The 20,524-nt window shown below is 37.7% G+C and overlaps 1 protein-coding gene across 2 annotated transcripts in view; it reads left to right on the forward strand.

The window, feature by feature from the left end:
* Window positions 1-1,343: 1,343 nt before the first annotated feature.
* Window positions 1,344-20,524, forward strand: part of acsl1a (acyl-CoA synthetase long chain family member 1a) — a 215,758-nt gene continuing 196,577 nt past the window's right edge. For both annotated transcript variants that reach the window (XM_039751008.1, XM_039751011.1), the window contains exon 1: window positions 1,344-1,439. The gene's annotated coding sequence lies outside the window, so the exon portion shown is untranslated. The remainder of the gene's footprint in view (window positions 1,440-20,524) is intronic.

A 20,524-nucleotide genomic window follows, 5' to 3' on the forward strand; every position in this document is an offset into this window, starting at 1 on the left:
TATTGCTTTTAATTTACTTGAATTGATCTGTTACTCCAATTTGTTTCTCCAAAGATTTTATCATATATAACAAGGTGCAACAAGTTATGCAACTGCTTCATTGATCAACACTCCTGGGTTTCAATCTTGTCCTGGTCAATCTCTTGGTTGACTGTTGCAGTGTTATCCAGGAACACCTGTTTACATTCCACATCACATAAAGGTGTAAGTTAAATTGTCACTCGAAATTGCTCTCTTATGGCTGAATGTGTGTGTGTGTATGTGAATGTACTCTGTAATGGATGGTCAACACAATGCATTTTGGTTCATGCCTTATAGATAGATAGATAGATTATGATACTCTCAGTAGTTGTTTTGATTCCTGCAGCCCTAAGCTATTGAATTAAATAATACTTGGCTGGTAAACGAGCAGGTTTCTCTGGGACTGCAGTTTCCTTCCATATACCACAGAAGTGCAAAATAATTTGATTGGTAGCTCTGTATTAATGTGACGTGTGCAGGTATCCAGATTTGGTTTCCATATTGCATCTAATGGGCTTTTAAATCCAATGAACTTGTATTTGAAACAGTAAGCTCACAAGGACACCATGATGCAATATTTACTTGTTATCCACTCCTGGCTTTACATCTGTACAGTCACATGGCTCAGATTTCATGCACTTTTCTGCAGCTGGAGAGACAGTTCTGCTAACCACTGGGCTGCTCTGGTAAGAAAAGGGAATACAAGATCTTTCTGGGGCGCTGCACTTATAGTGTGCTGACTAATGTCATCCATAGCATTCTAAGACGAAGATAACATGCATTTTAGGATGTACTGTAAGTAGTATCAGATTTGCCTGCCGGCTACGAAAAAAATAAGAAAGTTACTATGTGACTTATTCAGGTGCACCCATCACAAAAAAAGAATTAGAAAACGTGTTAGTTTCAGGGTAACCCAGGAGGCTGCCAGCCCGTACTTGGCATTTATGGGAGATTACATGAATTGGAATGTTTTTGTTGTAATCGTTAGAAATGTGTAAATTAAATAAAGCTTTTGATTTTTTATCGTAATGTTTGCGCATATCATCTTAACTCCACAGTCTCAAACAGCAGTTGACTTGATAGGAAGTACAGATTAGATACTTTTAAAAAGGTCACCACATGTTTCACAAAGTGCACCGGATCGTGCAGACTTTAAAGTCCCTCAAAAAGTCCCTCAAGCACAGCGAATATAGCTTTATCACCCGCCTAAGTAAGTATGTACAAAGGTCAAACCTATAGTTGGTGTTACTAGAGTTCAACCCAATCAGCTTGTGCATGTCATTGAGAGAGGCGGATGCACAATGTTAGAAGCTCTTTGATTGGACAAAACACCGGCTACGGCACTTCGTCAATAAGAGGTGATCTGTTGGCGCTTTAATGTGGACACACATGGTCAATACCGGAGGAGCGGCACAGAGGTTGGTGTCTGTGGCGCAGTTATTTTATTTTTTTGTGACAAGATAATAATTTTTCGTCATTTATCATTTAATTCTTAATGTCTTTTATGTTTAAATAAGGTACAGAGAATGTATTCGGCTCATGTGCCTAGTTGCTTCTTTGCTGATTTGAAGAAAGAGAGGGCGTCTGCTTTTTATGTTGTTTCTATGCATATTGTTGGTAGTGTACACTTTAGAAAATAGTTGTTGAAACATGACACATGAATGCTTTTAAGAGATAAGCGAGCAAGTGATGGGGGGGATCGCTGAAATAACTGGCTCTGTTGCCGAAGGGCTGGTGCGTGATAAGGGCTTTTAAGCGTCATCCTTCCAGTCATACAGTACACGCTACCCACACCAGTTCCATCTATATGCGCAACGTTTTTCTTGCGGTTAATGTGCAAATTTTACAGTATTCTTTCACAGGTGTGCCGAAGGCATAGCATCGGGCAGTGGATACTGTACTGCCTGTTCGCGCGTGCGTATGCGTGAGCATTTGATATATAGTAGGTAGGCCTTAACAACAACGTATTTTATTGTGAAGTATTTGGAACTGCACTGGCTTACGCGTACATTATATTTGTTTTATACTGAGAATGTATGTTCTTATATGCGTAGGCATTGTTCTTTGCACCTCACCCGGTTAGTTAATGCGAAAACCTTGAAGTGCACGCGTATATCGGTTATTTACTTTCCCATCAAAACAAAGCCTTGGCATCCCCTTGTGACAGCGTGGGATCAACCACCGAAGGCTTGTGCCCGGCACGTGCCGAGATTGTGTCGCCTGGATCGCGAGGCCTCTGGCATGATGCATCTGGTGACACAGTCTATTTTAATTTTTTTTCCACAGACAGTGCTTATAAAGAGTCTTGGTTTTTATATTACAGTGCCAGCAACTGAGTATTAGTTTCCGTTTTTGTTTCATAGCTATTCATAGGCGTTGAGGTCAATTGAAGTTCTCCACTTATGCATACGTTTGAGCTGTTGAGAGGCACACATCTTGGTTTCAGCGGTCCAGCATTCCAGTTAACATAGGTGTATGCCTCTAGCATTTAAACAACGGAAGCTTAGTAAGATGGCATTTATTTAGTTTTTGTTTAAGTATGAGATCCTAGACATGCTTGACTAGTTACACCCGGTATTTCACCGGTATTGGAATCGACGTATTTGGGAGAATTGTTTGTCTGGTAAATATTATAAGCCTCTTTTCTCCTTTGTATTTTATTTATGCATTTATTTACATCTATATCTTTGTAAGATATATATTTTTATGCAGTTATTTATTTGGCGGTGCTATCCTGTAAGAGGGGGACCCCACCTTGTGTTACCTAGGACTTCACCAGCTAATAAAATCGGTCTCTCTTTGGTGTGGTTTGATCGTTTTATAATCATGCCCTCTGCATTTAAAAGGACATTCATGTGAAATCACAAATGTGTATGTAGTTTTGATCCAGATGATATACACACACACTTGTTTGTAGGAGAGATGGAAGTGAACACTTGTGCAAGATTGCACTCAAACTTGCTTGCTGTTAATATGTGATTTTGGAAACTCAGGGCAACAAATATGTCAGAAGAAGCATTCCACAATGAACTCAACCTTTTAAAAGGTGTTTATCAGGCTGGCTTTGACAGATGTGCTGTTTGGTGTCCCACAACATATGTGTTGAATGGTATTATTTAGTGTTTGCTAATATGCATCATATGTGCTTTATTTCTGGCATCTCCTTTCTGCTCAGCTATTCAGATAATCCTGCATTACTGTAACCCTGTGACTAGTAAAAATTTATCCCCAAAGCGAGGTTTAATTTAATTTATAATTTGGAAAATTCTGATGTATTTTTGTGACTTTTAACCTAGTTCAGTTTTTTTTTTTGGAAGTCTGATGCAGGTGTGTGAAGTCTGTAATGAAGCATTTCTTCAATTTGCTTCAAATTGTGGAACCTTTATGCAGTATTCAGCAAGTACACACTAATTGTTTAACTTTACCAAAGTTAGGTATGTTTGATTCTCCTTCTGTCTTAGAAGAGGCACATGATATAAATAAATAGTACATAAAGAAAGCATCCCCTTTGTAATAAGATTTGGGTTTAAATGTTGCGTTATTTTTAGAAAAAGAGTGTGTATTTCTGGGTACATTAGCAAAATGTGCTTGTAAAACTGGAGCAAAAAAAGTGAACAGAGTAAAAATATCTATAATTAACATGTGTTGAGAGAGTGCCAGTCCATTCACAAGCCAATTGTTGTTTTTTTTCCAGACTGTGAACACTGAAACAGAGTGTAGTAAAGCAATTTTGTATGTAGAAATCAAATACTTTACTTGCAGTAAAAAGTGTAGGATGGAACAGTTGTTAATTCTGCTGAGTCGGCTCTTTCAATTAGCTTAGAAATAGTCACAGTAGTTTTTAAAAAGAGGCTGTACCTTCCATCAATTGTGCCATAAAGGCAGTTCAGGGTTCCAGTCAAAACTTGCTTGTTTGATGTTTGCAGGTTTCTCAGCTGGCCCATCCTAGTTGATGAGGAATTATCATAGCAAGCGCTTCTGTTTAATAGGTGAAATTTGGACAGCCAGCTGAGCATTAGCCTCCAGATGGTGGATTATATTACAGACTTCTGAAGGACCTTTAGCTCTTTTTAATAATTGGATCATCTCATCAATTTTTCACCACAGGAATGCAGATCGGATAGGAGTTGCAGTGGAATGTACAGCATCTTTCAACTACTGTAAAGCAGCCTCTGTATGTGTATCTCAAGTCTGTTCTTTCAGAGTAGGTCTTGTGTGCTAATGGAAGACTCTCTGCCTTTATTATATAGATACTAGCTCTTCTACTTGGCTTCATACAGAAGAGTGATAAAATGTATGTTGCATGAATAAAATAACTACCAGATCTGATACTTACAGTAATGGTCTTCTGATTGTGGCAGAAAGACTTGTATAGTTTTCCGTATTCTTTAATTTGTTTTTATCAGTAGTTCAGTGCCAGTTGCTTAAACGGAGTAATTGCTATAGTTCTTGCTACCTAAAAGGGCCTTTTGTTTTGGAGAGATGTAGCTGTTGTGTGAAAGGATTATTTATGGACATTTTTTGGTACAATGCTCAATTGTTTCACAGTAGAATCTTGATCTTTTTTTTAAATATTTTTTCTTTGAAAGTTGTGTTTGTCATTATGTATCTTCTCAAAGTTGTGCTTTTGAGTACACCACCTGCAGTTGGCAGTACGGTTCTGTTGTTTTTGTTTCTTTCCTCATTTGTAGCACCCTTCCAGCCTTCATGTTAAATATTTTTGACCCTGACTGACTGGCACATGTTACAGTGCCGTTACTTAAACAACAACAGGCTGCTGTTTAGCTTTTTGTAGAAAGCCCTTTGTTTCTGTATTTGTGTGTGTGGGATAAAGATAGAAATCATGGCAGGCTGGCACCCATCAAGACTGGCCTTCTAAATACAGAGTTAATAGAAACATCTAGTATGTCTTTTGGGTATGTTGATGGAAAACTTGTTGCTAACAGAACTACTGTCATTTTTACAGTTTGTGTGATGTAGGTTTTCATAACACTGAGAAGTGCAGCAAGGCAACCGGATTATTGCCTCTTATACATTGATATTGTTGTTCTTAAAAATGTAACTGTTTATTTTAAAATATGATGTCTGTTAATTTAAAAAGCATGTCACACATTTTCCCCTATATTGCCATTTAGTATTTTGTGAATTGTTTTACTGTGTTAGTTGTGGACTTAACCTGCCTTAAAAATATTGCTGCTTAACACTGAACACCTTTTTCAGTTAGCACCAGGTTTGGAAAAAATGTTAGCTGGGTTTCATTGCAGGGAACACTCGCACCTTCAGTAACTTGTGCTGTGTCTAGATCTATTATGTTGATTCCATTTTGCTTGTTTCAATATTTTAAATTAATTATACTTTCTCTGTGCTCCATTTGACTTCAACTTAGATAATAAAGAAGCTTCTGCATTAATTTTGGTAATTTTCTGAGATTCTGTGTCTTTATGAATGTCACAGATTGTCTTGCAAAATGAGTTTTTTCGGTAAAAAAAAGAATTATAAAATTTAGCTTTTGAATTATTTATTTATTTTTTGTCCTAGCACTCCAATATATGTTTTGGCTGGGGTTACCACAAATTACTATTTTGTAAATTATTAATTTATAAACTATTTTATTGATTGATGTCTTATTTTGTTCAGATAATTCAATAAATATGTGTGCTTTATTTGAATATTTATTTAGCAAGTTAATAAACAGAATTTGAAATCATCAGGATGTGAAAAAAACACAACTAAAATAACTCAAATCACTGCTATCAGTAAAATATTAGTTAGAAAAGACTTAAAGTAAAAATTTTTTAAAAACTTTTAAGCCTCATTGTTACAATAGGTCCGCTCTGAAATTTACATGTCTCTCTATTATAAAAAAAAATCCTGGAAAGGAAAAGCAGGGCGACGATACGTGATCTTCTTTGAAGTTCAGGGAAGACACTTAAAAGACCCACGAGATGCAAACAATATCAAATAACACTCAGTCGTGTAAAGGCACGTAGCACACACAGATCCTGTGCTCTCAGCACATATAAAGCATATAAGGACAATGTGTTCTAGATGAAACGTCAACGAAAGAAGAAGAAAGAGCAGCTCGGAGAAAAGAGACCCAAAATCATTGGAGAGAAAAAAAAGGCAGATAAGAGATTATGAAAGCAGTGGAATTCAAAAGGCTCAAACAAACGATGGAGCGATACACATGCAGAGAAAGGTAAAGAATATGAAAGCAGTAAAATTCGAAAGTATTTTAGCGTCCCAGCCAGGTTGAAGCCTTTTGTGTTTTAACTGACTGTTAGGTCCGATTGAGGGAGGGCGGAGTACAGCATGGAAGACTGATAGCAGCGCGACGGCACCTCCTTAGCATGCGTTCAGCCAACTTCCTCCCCTCACCCCCCTCACAATCCGAGCAGGGTTATACATCCTGCAAGAAAGAGATTTAACCACGCCCGGGGCAGGAAATTAAGCACAAGTATTGTGTTTACAGCGCCACGCGAGACAAGGCAGTGAGGCACCATTTAAAACAAGTCCACGGACATCTAACCTAGCAGTTGTTGGATTGCTGCTGGCAGACACGCTTCATGTGCTCCCAGCTCTTAAAACAACGACAAGAGGACAAGCAAAACATGCAGCTCGCCAGCAGTAAAAAGCCTGTAGATGATCAGAATGGTTCTCCTAAGCGTGCGTTCAGCCAAACTTGGAGTTAAGATCAAATTGGTTTAATTCTTGGGTCAGTGAACCAGTGTTTGCCAGTTCGGCTGGCAGTCCCCTACCCTAACGTCTAACCCTCACACCCCCACCCCCAACTTGAGCGACAGATGCGAAGTGGCACAAGGACAGCTGCTGTACAGGCTTTGAAATGATCGGGCAGCGAGACAAGCAGAACAGGCAGCTATCTGACGGCATCTCCTTAGCATGCGTTCAGCTGCACCCCTTTCACAACATGAGCAGCGTTATACGTCCTGCGAGAAAGAGATGTAACCACACCTGGGACCGGAAATAAAGTATTGTTTTTACAAAATGTTTAAAATTAAAGTGAAAATAATGCATATGTAACAATTCCGATGAAGCTAACAATCTTTTTAAATTGTATATCCGGTAAACCAAACCCGGCGGGGCCCCCTACGATTAAAAAAAAAAAAAGACATCTTAAATTGAGAGATATGTTAATTATAAACATCATAAATGTAACATAGCTGCTAGGTGTATTTGGTGTAAGGCGGCTTAATAATGTTTGCAAAGTATAATGATACTAACTGAAATAATATTGCAGGAGACGAACATCTTTCTTGAAGAGAAGTAAAACCAATATTCTATACTTTTGCAACCACAAAGTATTAAATTATAAGTTCATTTTTGTACTGCTGACTTTAGTTAAACTTAATGCTTTGTTCTAAAGGGGAAATGACTGCACAGTGAGCATTTTTTCCCTAATTTCATTTGCTTGTTATTTCAATCATTGTATTTATTTATTCATTTATTTATTACTTATTAAAACAGCTGAAAATGCACATGTAAATCTGTTGTTTCTTTTTAAACTGTTGATGTAGAGCACTTTGAGCGTGGGAAAGGTGCTATATACGTGTGTATGTATGTATGTGTATATATGTATAGTAATATGTATTATATAAAATACTGTATGTGTGTATCAATGCCCTGAATCATTTTAGTTAAGACATGCTCATTTTTGTAGCCTTTTAAAGTCGAAACCAGGAATTTGCAAAAAGTGCAGACCACACAGCTCAAGTAATGTAAACTGAAGTAGAAACTGTGTCTCTCCAAAAAACCCAACTTCCCAGCAGCAGTTCCCCTGCGAGTGGATAACTGCATGTTACTGTGCCGCAAATTCTTTCTAAATTTGGATCAACTGCATAAATTGAGCTAGATTAAAAAAATACACCTTACAGAGTTGGTCTGATTGCTTAAATGTGACTTATGTACAGTTTTAATGCTTAGAGAAAATACCTGAAATTTAGAGATGCCACAAAAACTGATACTTTAGTACTACTACAACAGGTCCGAATATGTAATGGTACAAGCTTTTTTTACAGTATCACTAATACTGAGAAAGTTGGTACTATGCTCATTTGTGACTCCAAGTAGGTGAATTACTTTTTTAAGGCACAATAATATTTGAGAGAACCATATGCAAAAACTACATATAAAAATGGCTCACTATGGTGATGCTACAGCACCACATCAAAACATAAAAATGAAATGACTTCTGCATTTTTTCTTTTTAATTTGAGTGTTGCAGTGCTCAAAGAACAAGCGACCTCTCCCTATTAATAGAGCATATACTGTGTTAGCACAGATGCATAATCGCCAGAGCACAAATGCGTACTTTATTGCTAAATATGAATCTGCAAACACTGAATTTGTGTCATTCATTTGACTTTTGAAGGCAAACCACTGTTTGTTAGTATACTGTAACCCGTAAGTGAAAGCACATGTCATATATTTAAATGCTATGTTGAAAAATGTAATGCTGCCTCACCGTTAAAAAAATTTCTAAGTACAGGTAATGACAGCCCAAATAATTTTTTAATTCTGGATTATTACACAGGCATAAGTAATAACAAAATGTGATCATGTACATAAATCTTGAAAACATCACAATATGCGGTTTAACGTGGTCTGAAATAAAGGATTCATATAACACTGGCAAGTTTGATTTTACACAATTGGCTTTAAAGTTGGGACAAATTGTAAAAAATTAAAAAGGAGAGAGATTTGAAAAATTAAAGCACTGTATCTTGACATTTGAAATTTCAGTTGCCCTTATTCTTTAACTATTACTTGTCTGTAATATTTTTAACCAGCTAATGATGCAAATATGAAATCTTACAATAGCAAATGTTTTAAACTTAACAGAGCCGTTCCCTGCCAAACCAGAGTTTAAAGGTTTTGCTGTTACAAAAACAGCATGAAAGAGTTTAAGTGGAAATATCCTGAGTTACTCTATCTTGGAATTCACTAATTCAACAATACATACTGTATATTTGAATTTTTAGATTTGGTATGGCTTTTAAGTAGTATTTTTGAGTTACTGGACAGAAAATGTTATAATAAATTTAGAATGTACACATGCTAAGATAAATCGAGTAGTTATTTACATTTACAGGTAAAATTCCACTACAACGACGTGCCAGGGACCTAAAAATATTTCATTTTAATGAAAATTTCGTAGTAATGAGATTCTGTATTTGTCGGTATAGTGCTTGATTTAACTTGCATCCAGGCATTTGCAATCATTTCAATAGCATCTTTCATGTTAATTTTAATCTCCTCCTGTCAACAAGTTATGCTGGTGAATATTTTTCTCAGCATTTCCTTGTTATAATACACTTTCAATGTGTGAATGATCCCCAAATCCAATGGCTGAAGCACTGCTGTGCAATTGGGTGGGAGGAATTTTACGCGAATATTATCTAAATGTGGAAGCATGTTGTGGGCAGCACAGTTATCAATCAGAAGCCAAATCATCCTTTTCTTCTTCTTCCTATTGTGAGGTTTTTGAACTCTTTTGGGATTACCCCCCAAACCCAATGGGGCGACACGCCGAAGCGCGCCCTGAAGCGCGATTGCCGCATCTGTGGAAGATTGTTTGTCCGTTGCTGGGGCAGGGCAACAGCATGCTCACAGTGCTGTAGTGATGTGCCATAGAAGCAAATCCTAAAAGATCGTGGTCGTGCTAGAAGTCCCTATCTTGCACTCCAAAACAGGAGGCTGAGTCTCGGTATGTCAGCAAAACCAGCCTTATTCAGCTTGAAACAGGAACAGCACAATTGGTTATTGTAGCGGGATCTACCACTCTCCTATTCAGACACAGCAGTCAGGCAGGTTAATGGCCAAGTAATACTGTTCCCTGCATTTACAATGTTCCTTGCATCACTCATCGAGAACTTTTCTGTTTGCTTTGGCAGCGAGCCGCAGCAGCGCTGTGAGCCTGCTGTTGCCCCGGCAATGGATAAGCAGTCTTCTTCAGATGTGGTGATTGCACTTCGGGATTCTCCTCGTCGTGTCGTCCTGTTAGGGGAGGTCCTAAAGAGTTTAGAAACCTCACAACAGTGACTTTGCTTTTTCTTGAACGAGTGGCGCACTAATAGGACTGTTTCTTGAAGAAGTGTCACTGAACCACATAAGAACTGCCTTTTCAAAGTCTTTAAATGCAGCAGTTTGCATACATTTGCAACACAAGATTTTTCTTCTTTTTTTTGCTCGGTCTTTCAATAAAGTTGACAGTGTCGATGGCGAAATTCCAAATTCACTGGCAACGTCTTTTTTTCTTTTTGCTAGAATCGAGAGACGCAAAAGTTTTTTTTTTTTTTCTTTTTTCTAATGTGAACTGTTGTCATTTTTATAAGTTAAATTCCAGTAGATGTTTTTCAAATGTTGATGAGCAATAAGCAGAAGGTATCACTGAAAATCACAGAAAAAAAACAGTACGAGGAAATTTCAAAGAAAGAAAAAAAAATTTACAATGTTTCAGTTTGGGGATCATTGTGCACAACTGAGCTGCGACCACAGAACTGTGGATGATTCATGCAGGCATTTCAATGTCTTTTGGACACTTCATTGTAATGAAAGTAACTTCTGAATGTATTTCACAGTAACAAGATCTCTATAGACTCTGTCGGGACTATAAAAGTACTCTTTGTAATGAAAATTTTGTAAAGATATTTGTTGTAACAGAATTTTACCTGTATTTGCTTGTCAGATGCTTCTATCCCAGGGGTCCTCAATCACGGTCCTGGAGAGCCACAGTGGCTGCAGGTTTTTGCTCCAACCCAGTTGATTAATAAAAAGCACTTATTGATAAAGTAACACTTCTGCTTCACTTTAGTGATTTTGAGCCCTTATTGCTTAATTTTGTCTTAAACAGCTATTTTAATTGCTCCTTATTATCAATAACATGCAAATGACAAGAGAGAGCAGCATTTCTCCATTTAGCTTCTTTAGATTTACACCTGTGTGTATTTATCTCCACTATTGGGTTTAATTAAATACTTGGAAGAAAAATGAAGAGAAAAAAGTGAAGGACTGAGAATTACTCGTCCATTTTAGCCTTCAAATCATTTGCATGATAGAAAGGGAAAGAAAATCTAGGATATGAGAATGACCTGACATAGCAGAGTTAATTTAATTTCATAGCTTGTTAGTGCTTTATTGGCAAGAATTGCTTTCTAATTAAGCAACCAGGTCAGAACAAAAACCTGCAGCCACTGCAGCTCTCCAGGGGCCTCATGTATAAAGCCGTGCATAGAACTCGCACTATAACATGGCGTAAGCACAAAAGCCGAAATGTGCTTACGCACAGAAAAATCCAGATGCAGGAATCTGTGCGTACTCTAACTTCCACGTTCTTCCGCTACATAAATCCCGATCAGCATGAAAACTACGCCGCACGCCGCATTATGTAACGCTTCAAATCCTCCCAGAATTACGCCTATTTGAATATGCAAATCAATATAAATCGCCCTTAAGCGCAGCCTTCTGTGAAAAGACAATGGGAAAAGCACGGGGGGAAACATAAGAATTTCAACGAATACCAAGTGGAGGCAAAGGAAAAACATACTATTTGTTCAAATAAGCCGTGGTATAATCAACAAAAGGAAGTTGATCGAGTGGCATAACGTGTTGGAGAAACATGAAAGCTCACATCCACAAAATCGCATAGTGCGGAAATAAAAAGAAGTCACATATCAAAGTCGCGTGGAAAGCCGAGTTGTAAGCCCACTGTCTTGAGTGTCATATGAAAGCTTATTAGGGTACAGAGAAAAACCACACGGTGGGGAAAAAGCCGAAATGTCCACTTCAATCTCGACATTTCCACTTTAATCACGTAGTTTATTTTGTCATTAAAGTAGAACATCATAAAATTAATCTTAAAATTGTTTAATTAACCAGTTTCTAAAATCACATCGTAATTAAAGTAGCACGTTAAATGCTTTGTTTTGTATTTGATTTTCTATGTGCTCTATGTGTGTGTATCACTACTTGTTTCTTAAACCGGCTCTCTTCCTCCAACTGGACACAGAATCCATTACATTCATGATATTACAGCTCTCTGAATAACTAAAATACTGAGATGTATACGTGATGTCATTTTCATGATGATAGGAGTTAAAGCACGTTATTAAACATGTTTCACTTGATGAAATAATTTATTGCAGCAGTACTCGGGGGCGGCTCTAAGCTTGTGGTGGCATTGGGCAGAGGAAGAATTGGTGGCTGGCTCCTTCGCCCGCCAATCTCAGTAAAGTATCTTGTGCACGGTGGATGGCCACGTATGTTGCAGACACTAGCCGCCTCGTGCTCATGACACAAGCATTTAACTTTTGCCGAAATTTTGTCGCTGCGTTTTTAGCTGTGTTGTTATTTTATCTTTCTGTTTTATATTCAATATATATTGGCGTAGCCATCACTGCAGTCAGTGCTTTTCTTTCCCCAAGTAACCGATCGCCATACAATCAGCTCTGTAATAGACGTTAAGCCATCTGTAAGCTTAGCGCCGATTCTTCAAAAGCGTTTAAAGAACATTGAAATATCTTCGTAGTACATGTTTAATTATTCTATCCTTAAAGACACTCCCAGTGAAGAATATAGATTACTAGCAAAATACCAGCCATGGAGAAGTAGTGTGTTAAAGAAGCAATGAAAAGAAAAGGAAACATTTTGAAAATAAAGTAACCTGATTGTCAATGTAATTGTTTTGTCACTGTTGTGAGTGATGAGTGTTGTTGTGTTTATATATATATATATGTATGTATGTATGTATGTATGTATGTATGTATGTATGTATGTATGTATATACATATGTGTATATATATGTATATGTATATATGTGTATGTGTATATATATATATATATATATATATATATATATATATATATATATATATATATACACACACACAGCTATTTCAGATCAGTGCAATACGCTGTTTGTTAAAGCGGTTGACTCCGCTCTTACGTGCAATAACAAATCAAATCATTCAGTTGTCTTTGCTCATATGTCATTTTAGAGCTGGACGCCTGGCATCTTTTTTTGGCCACAAGTTCGTTTCTGTTTGGTGTGAGGTTCTGTGTTGTGGAGATTCTCAGGATGGATTGCAGGTGCTCATCAGTGAGGCGACTCCTGTGTGCTGTTTTGTTAGTCTTTATCACTGAGAAGAGCTTCTCACACAGATATGTGCTACCAAACATGCACAAGGTTCGAGCCGCATGTAGACGGACTTTTTTTGTTCTTCAAAGTCACCAAAGCGCCGTGCAAACTCAGTGCGCAATAACTCTAGCTTTGCAATAACTTGCAGCATCATAAGGTAGACTTGATTAACGGTAAGTGTTCGGCAAGGCCTCTGAAGCGCTGCATTATGGGATCTGTAGTTTATTGTGTTACCAGCGCTTCATATACCCGGCCATTAATAACAATAATACAGTATATAAAATGATCTCGGGCGGATATAATTACACGCCGGGCGGATGTGGCCCGCGCCCTTGAGTTTGACACATATGGACTAAATAGAACTTGAAAAGATATATTTTTCAAATGTGATCGCGCAATTCAGATAGAGTTGACGCAAGACTACAGCCTGCATGCCTCAATGAGTCATCCTCCCTCGCTCTTACTTTTTACCGTTCATCTAATGAATACACTGAGTATGGCTTTACCAAAACAATCATTGATGGCGAATAAAGTATCCATTATTCGAGTATGTATACATATATATATACCCGCGTATCGAGCGGAGAAGTAGTGTGTTAAAAAGCTAGAAAAGAAAAGGGAACATTTTAAAAATAACGTAACATGACTGTCAATATACAGTATTTGTTTTGTGAGTGTTACTGAGTGTTGCTGTCATCAAGGATTTGATTATCATTATTTCTTTCAATCAGGTTCGTATTTGTAGGATGTGTTGTGTTCAAGTTACATTCCGTGTTTGTCAATCGTTGTAAAGATGACAGGTTTCATTCATCGATTCGTTTCTTACTGCATCAATAAACAGCTCGTCTTCTTCTTTATCTGAGACCTGACACACTGCATGCACGGGTTTTTTTACACTGTCTTCCTTTAGCGGGACATTGACTTTTCCACCGTGTGCTTTGTTTCCGCAGTAGCTGGATTTATGAATATGCTTATCAGGCGCTTCATATTTTTGCTGCCTTTTCAATTGTGTAATTCGGTTTTTGTTCAGCTCTTTGGAACTGTTGCTTTTTATCTGTGCACTGCGTCAGTTCACGTGAGCTGCTCGGTGTACATGCATCGAAGGTTCCCAGCTGTGCTGGTGCCATCTCGTGCTATGTCCATAGCTGTATTTAATGTTACCTTAGTCCTGGCACTTAAAACTTTCTCTCGCAGTTTCGCTGAGTTTGTGTCAAACACCACCCTGACCATCTCATCTTCCTCTCCATAAGCACAGTCCTTCACCCGTGAATATTTACCCGTGGCAGTTTGCTATTGGATTGCCGCTGACGGACGGCCTTATATGGGCAGGCACTAAATTACAAACGCCAGCAGTAGCCTGTCTATGAACTTAATTTAAAGTGTAGGTTTACATCGTGCTTTGTTTCCAAGTAGCAGAACTCATGAATATGGTTGTATATGTCACTCGCTCGCTTCTTATTGTTTCGCTGCCTTCTCAATTATATAATGCATGTTTTCTTCAGCGCTTTTTTGAGGTCTTCCTGGTTTTCTATGTACTGCGTGATTACGTGGGAGGCGTGATGATGTCACACGAAACGCCCCCACGGCGTTGAAGCTCATCTCCATTACAGTAAATGGAGAAAACTGCTTCCAGTTATGACCATTACGCGTAGAATTTCGATATAAAACCTGCCCAACTTTTGTAAGGAAGCTGTAAGGAATGAACCTGTCAAATTTCAGCCTTCCACCCACACGGGAAGTTGGAGAATTAGTGATGAGTCAGTGAGTGAGTGAGTGAGTGAGTGAGGGCTTTGCCTTTTTATTAGTATAGATTTAAATGAAGTTAAAGTTTTATCTGTATAATTTTACAAACCTATTTTGCTGCATTTCACCTTAAAAATGATATCGTCATCATATGTAAATACGCGCTTTATAAAGTGGCTCAGGTTGTGTGATATTATAACTATAGTGCAAGTTTACAGTGGGGTGATTGTACTTATAAGTACAAACAGTTCTACAAGGAGCACTTGATTGGCTGCATTTAAAGTTCTTGGGATTAAACTGTTTTGAACCGCGAGGTCCGTACAGGAAAGGCTTTGAAACGTTTTGCCGTGGCAGAGACAGCGTGTGCTTAATGCCGTATACTGATAATTCTCTTTCCGATCAGCTGCTGCTGTGATTCACACTCGCATACAGTGATATAAATACTCCGAGTGGTGCAGTGAGAGAAATATGGAAAAAGATGATCCGCTGTGGCAACTCCTAACGGGAGGAGCTGAAAGAAGAAGAAGAATGAGAGTAACAACGCTAAAGCAGTTATGGCATTTGGATACTATGGCTGTTCCTTGGACCATTATATTGTTACGAGTTAATTACAATCAGATGCGTTACACTAATAAACAATATGCGGTTAGTTTCTGTGTATTTATAAAGCCGCGTCATGAAAATAATGAGTAATCACACAAGAACAGTAGCACTGCTTTGACACTGGGTGCCGCCAGTTTGCAAAACCGAGCGGAGAACTTGCGTACGACAAGACATGAGGTACCGTGGAAAAGTGCGTGGCTTTACGGCAAGTGTAGGTTTTATACATCACGATTTGAACGTGGAAAAGTTCTTACGGAACATTTCTGTGCGTACGCACCGTTTATACATGAGGCCCCAGGACTGGGATTGAGGACCCCTGTTCTATCCAAATAGACTTACAAAAGAGGTTAACATAATCGAGTAACATCAGGCTAGTGCCTGTTCTGCAGGTGTTGAAGGAGAGGTAACAAAAGTATATAGCCACAAATGAAAAGATAAAACAAATAATATATTTACAAACATAGGTTAAGAATTGATAAAGTAGTTAACCTTAAATTAACCTACAGTATGAAAGCAAATCACAGAGGAAATATTTTTTTTCCCCTTCTTTTCTTCAATCAGTTAGATAGTCGCTGAACAGATGGGTTTTCAATTACTTCTTACTGTTAATACATTGAGGGAGTCAACAGTTCGGATGGAGGTGGGCAGCTCGTTCCATCAACTAGGAACCACGCAGGAAAAGTGTCTGGATTGAGAATAGATACCACACAGAGGCAGCATCACTAGACACCTTTTGCTGGCAGACCTGAGTGGGTGAGATGGAGCATAGCACCTCATCAGTGTTTCCATATACACAGGTGCTGTCCCATTGACTACTCTGTAGGAAAGCATCAGGAATTTAATGTTGAATTTACGATATATAATTCTACTAGCAGAATACCCGCGCTTTGCAGCGGGGAAGTAGTGTGTTAAAGAAGGTATGAAAAAGAAAAGGAAAAATTTTAAAAATAACGTAACATGATTGTTAATGTAATTGTTTTGTCATTGATATGAGTGTTGTTCTCATATCTCTCTCTCTCTCTCTCTCTCTCTCTCTCTCTCTCTCTCTCTCTCTATATCTATATCTATATCTCTATCTATATATATATATATATATATATATATAGATAGAGATATAGATATATATATATAGATAGATAGATATATATATATATATATATATATATATATATATATATATATATATATATATATATATATATATATATATATATATATATATATATATATATATATATATATATATATATATATATATATATATATATATATATATATATATATATATATATATATATATATCTCTATCTATATATATATATATATATATATATAGATAGAGATATAGATATATATATATATAGATAGAGATATAGATATATATATATATAGATAGAGATATATATATATATATATATATATATAGATAGAGATATATATATATATATATATATATATCTCCATCCATCCATTATCCAACCCGCTGAATCCGAACACAGGGTCACGGGGGTCTGCTGGAGCCAATCCCAGACAAGACAGGGCACAAGTCAGGAACCAATCTTGGGCAGGGTGCCAACCCACCGCAGGTGTATATATATATATATATATATATATATATATATATATATATATATATATATATATATATATATATATATATATATATTACTAATAAAAGGCAAAGCCCTCACTGACTCATCACTAATTCTCCAACTTCCCGTGTGGGTGGAAGGCTGAAATTTGGCAGGTTCATTCCTTACAGCTTCCTTACAAAAGTTGGGCAGGTTTTATATCGAAATTCTACGCGTAATGGTCATAACTGGAAGCAGTTTTTCTCCATTTACTGTAATGGAGATGAGCTTCAACGCCGTGGGGGCAGAGTTTCGTGTGACATCATCACGCCTCCCCGTAATCACGCAGCACATAGAAAATCAGGAAGACCTCAAAAGCGCTCAAGAAAACATGCATTATATAATTGAGAAGGCAGCGAAACAATAAGAAGCGGCGAGTGACATATACAACCATATTCATGAGTTCTGCTACTTGAAACAAAGCACGATGTAAACCTACACTTTAAATTAAGTTTATAGACAGGCTGCGCTGGCGTTTGTAATTTAGTGCCTGCCCATATAAGGCCGTCCGTCAGCGGCAATCCAATAGCAAACCCCACGGGTAAATATTCACGGGTTAAGGACTGTGCTTATGCAGAGGAAGATGAGATGGTCAGCGTGGTGTTTGACACAAACTCGTGAAACTGCAAGAGAAAATTTTAAGTGCCAGGACTAAGGTAACATTAAATACAGCTATGGACATAGCACGAGATGGCACCAGCACAGCTGGGAACCTTCGATGCATGTACACCGAGTGGCTCACGTGAACTGGCGCAGTGCACAGATAAAAGCAACAGTTCCAAAGAGCGCTGAACAAAAACCGAATTACACAATTGAAAAGGCAGCAAAAAATATGAAGCGTCTGATAAGCATATTCATAAATGCAGCTACTGTGGAAACAAAGCACACGGTGGAAAAGTCAATGTCCGCTAAAGGAAGACAGTGTAAAAAACCCGTGCATGCAGTGTGTCAGGTCTCAGATAAAGAAGAAGACGAGCTGTTTATTGATGCAGTAAGAAGCGAATCGATGAATGAAACCTGTCATCTTTACAGCGATTGACAAACACGGAATGTAACTTGAACACAACACATCCTACAAATACGAACCTGATTGAAAGAAATAATGATAATCAAATCCTTGATGACAGCAACACTCAGTAACACTCACAAAACAAATACTGTATATTGAAAGTCATGTTACGTTATTTTTAAAATGTTCCCTTTTCTTTTTCTACCTTTTTTAACACACTACTTCTCCCTGCGACGCAGGTATATATATATATGTGTGTATATATATATATATATATATATATATATATATATATATATATATATATATATATATATATATATATATATATATATATATATCCCGCTCTACATACTCGAATAATGGATACTTTATTAGCCATCAATGATTGTTTTGGTAAAGCCATACTCAGTGTATTCATTAGATGAGCGGTAAAAAGTAAGAGCGAGGGAGGATGACTCATTGAGGCATGCAGGCTGTAGTCGCGTCAACTCTATCTGAATTGCGCGATCACATTTGAAAAAATATATCTTTTCAAGTTCTATTTAGTCCATATGTGTCAAACTCAAGGGCGGGCCACATCCGCCCGGCGTGTAATTATATCCGCCCGAGATCATTTTATATACTGTATTATTGTTATTAAAGCCGGGTATATGAAGCGCTGGTAACACAATAAACTACAGATCCCATAATGCAGCGCTTTCAGCTGCCGGGTAACCTTGCAATTCAGAAGATACAGAAAACAGCATAATTAAATAAGAATCTGACACTTCAGCGGACGTTTTTAATCAAGTCTACCTTTTGATGCTGCAAGTTAGTACTGTTAAACCAAGAAGCTACGGAGTTAATCGCACTGAGTTTGCGCACTGAGCGCTTTGGTGACTTTGAAGAACAAAAAAAGTCCGTCTACATGCGGCTCGAACCTTGTGCATGTTTGGTAGCACATATCTGTGTGAGAAGCTCTTCTCAGTCATAAAGACTAACAAAACAGCACACAGGAGTCGCCTCACTGATGAGCACCTGCAATCCATCCTGAGAATTTGCACAACACAGAACCTCACACCAAACAGAAACGAACATGTGGCCAAAAAAAGATGCCAGGCGTCCAGCTCTAAAATGACATATGAGCAAAGACAACTGAATGATTTGATTTGTTATTGCACGTAAGAGCGGGAGTCATCCGTTTTAACAAACAGCGTATTGCACTGATCTGAAATAGCTGTGTGTGTATATATGTAGATATGTATGTATATGTATATATATGCTTATATGTGTGTGTATATATGTGTGTGTGTATGTATGTATGTGTGTGTATATATGTAGATATATATATGTATGTATATATGTGTATATGTATAGATATGTATATATTAGGGATGGGCGGTATCCAAATTTTGATACCGTCAAACCTCCTCCCTATTTTACCTCGGTATACGGTATTACCGTGAATAATAAAAAAATTGTGACGTAAGGCTCAGACAGCATCACCAAACTGTTGGCTTGTGCCTAAACCGTTCAGAAACTGAATATCAAACACTAATACTGAAACAATAACAAAATAACATGCAGAACAATATTAACAACTTTTATTAGCAACAAATAGCAGTTTATAAAAAAGTGCAAATACAACAGTCAAACAGAATTAAATTAACATAAACATCCAGAACAGTTTTCCGGAGACGCGCGCACACAAATCAATTAAATTAAATCACACCGCCTGAACAACTTTTAATAACAAATATGAGCAGCTTATAAAAAAGTGCAACTAGACCCACAACAGTCAACCAGAGTTGAATTAACATAAACATCATCCATATTATAAAAAGTATTGCCAAGCAATAGTCCTAAACAAAAGCGTCTTCTTTCCAATATCGTTTTAACGTAAACCAAATAAAAATACCTGAATCAATTAAATAAAAATAAACACAGTGCGAAAAGGAGCGAATGGCAAGTGGCATCAATCTATTCAAGATTTCGCTAGAAAAACCAGCATGTTTACTTTGTCCGGCTTTAACAGGACGCGTTGTGGACCGACAACTTTACCTGCGGTGCTGAAAACCCGCTCCGATGGTGTGCTTGTGGCACAGGCGCAGAGGTACTTTCGTGCCACTCGTGACATTTGGGGAAAACGCCCGGCAGCATTTTTCCACCAGATAAGTGGGTCCTCGTCTCCTTGAGTAACTGGCTCCAAACAGTAGGCTGTTATTTCAGCTCCGACTCGGTCCTCTACGGTGCCGACGGGACCTGCCATTGCATCAGATTTTTTTTCAGCATACTCCCCAAAGTCATCTTTTTTCGTGAGGGTGCAGGTTGCTCCTCTCCCTCTTCCACTCTGATGGCCACTGGACCTGCTGCCTCTAAGCT

The sequence above is a fragment of the Polypterus senegalus genome, chromosome 4 (genome assembly GCF_016835505.1).
Source record: "Polypterus senegalus isolate Bchr_013 chromosome 4, ASM1683550v1, whole genome shotgun sequence".
Classification (NCBI taxonomy): Eukaryota; Metazoa; Chordata; class Cladistia; order Polypteriformes; family Polypteridae; genus Polypterus; species Polypterus senegalus.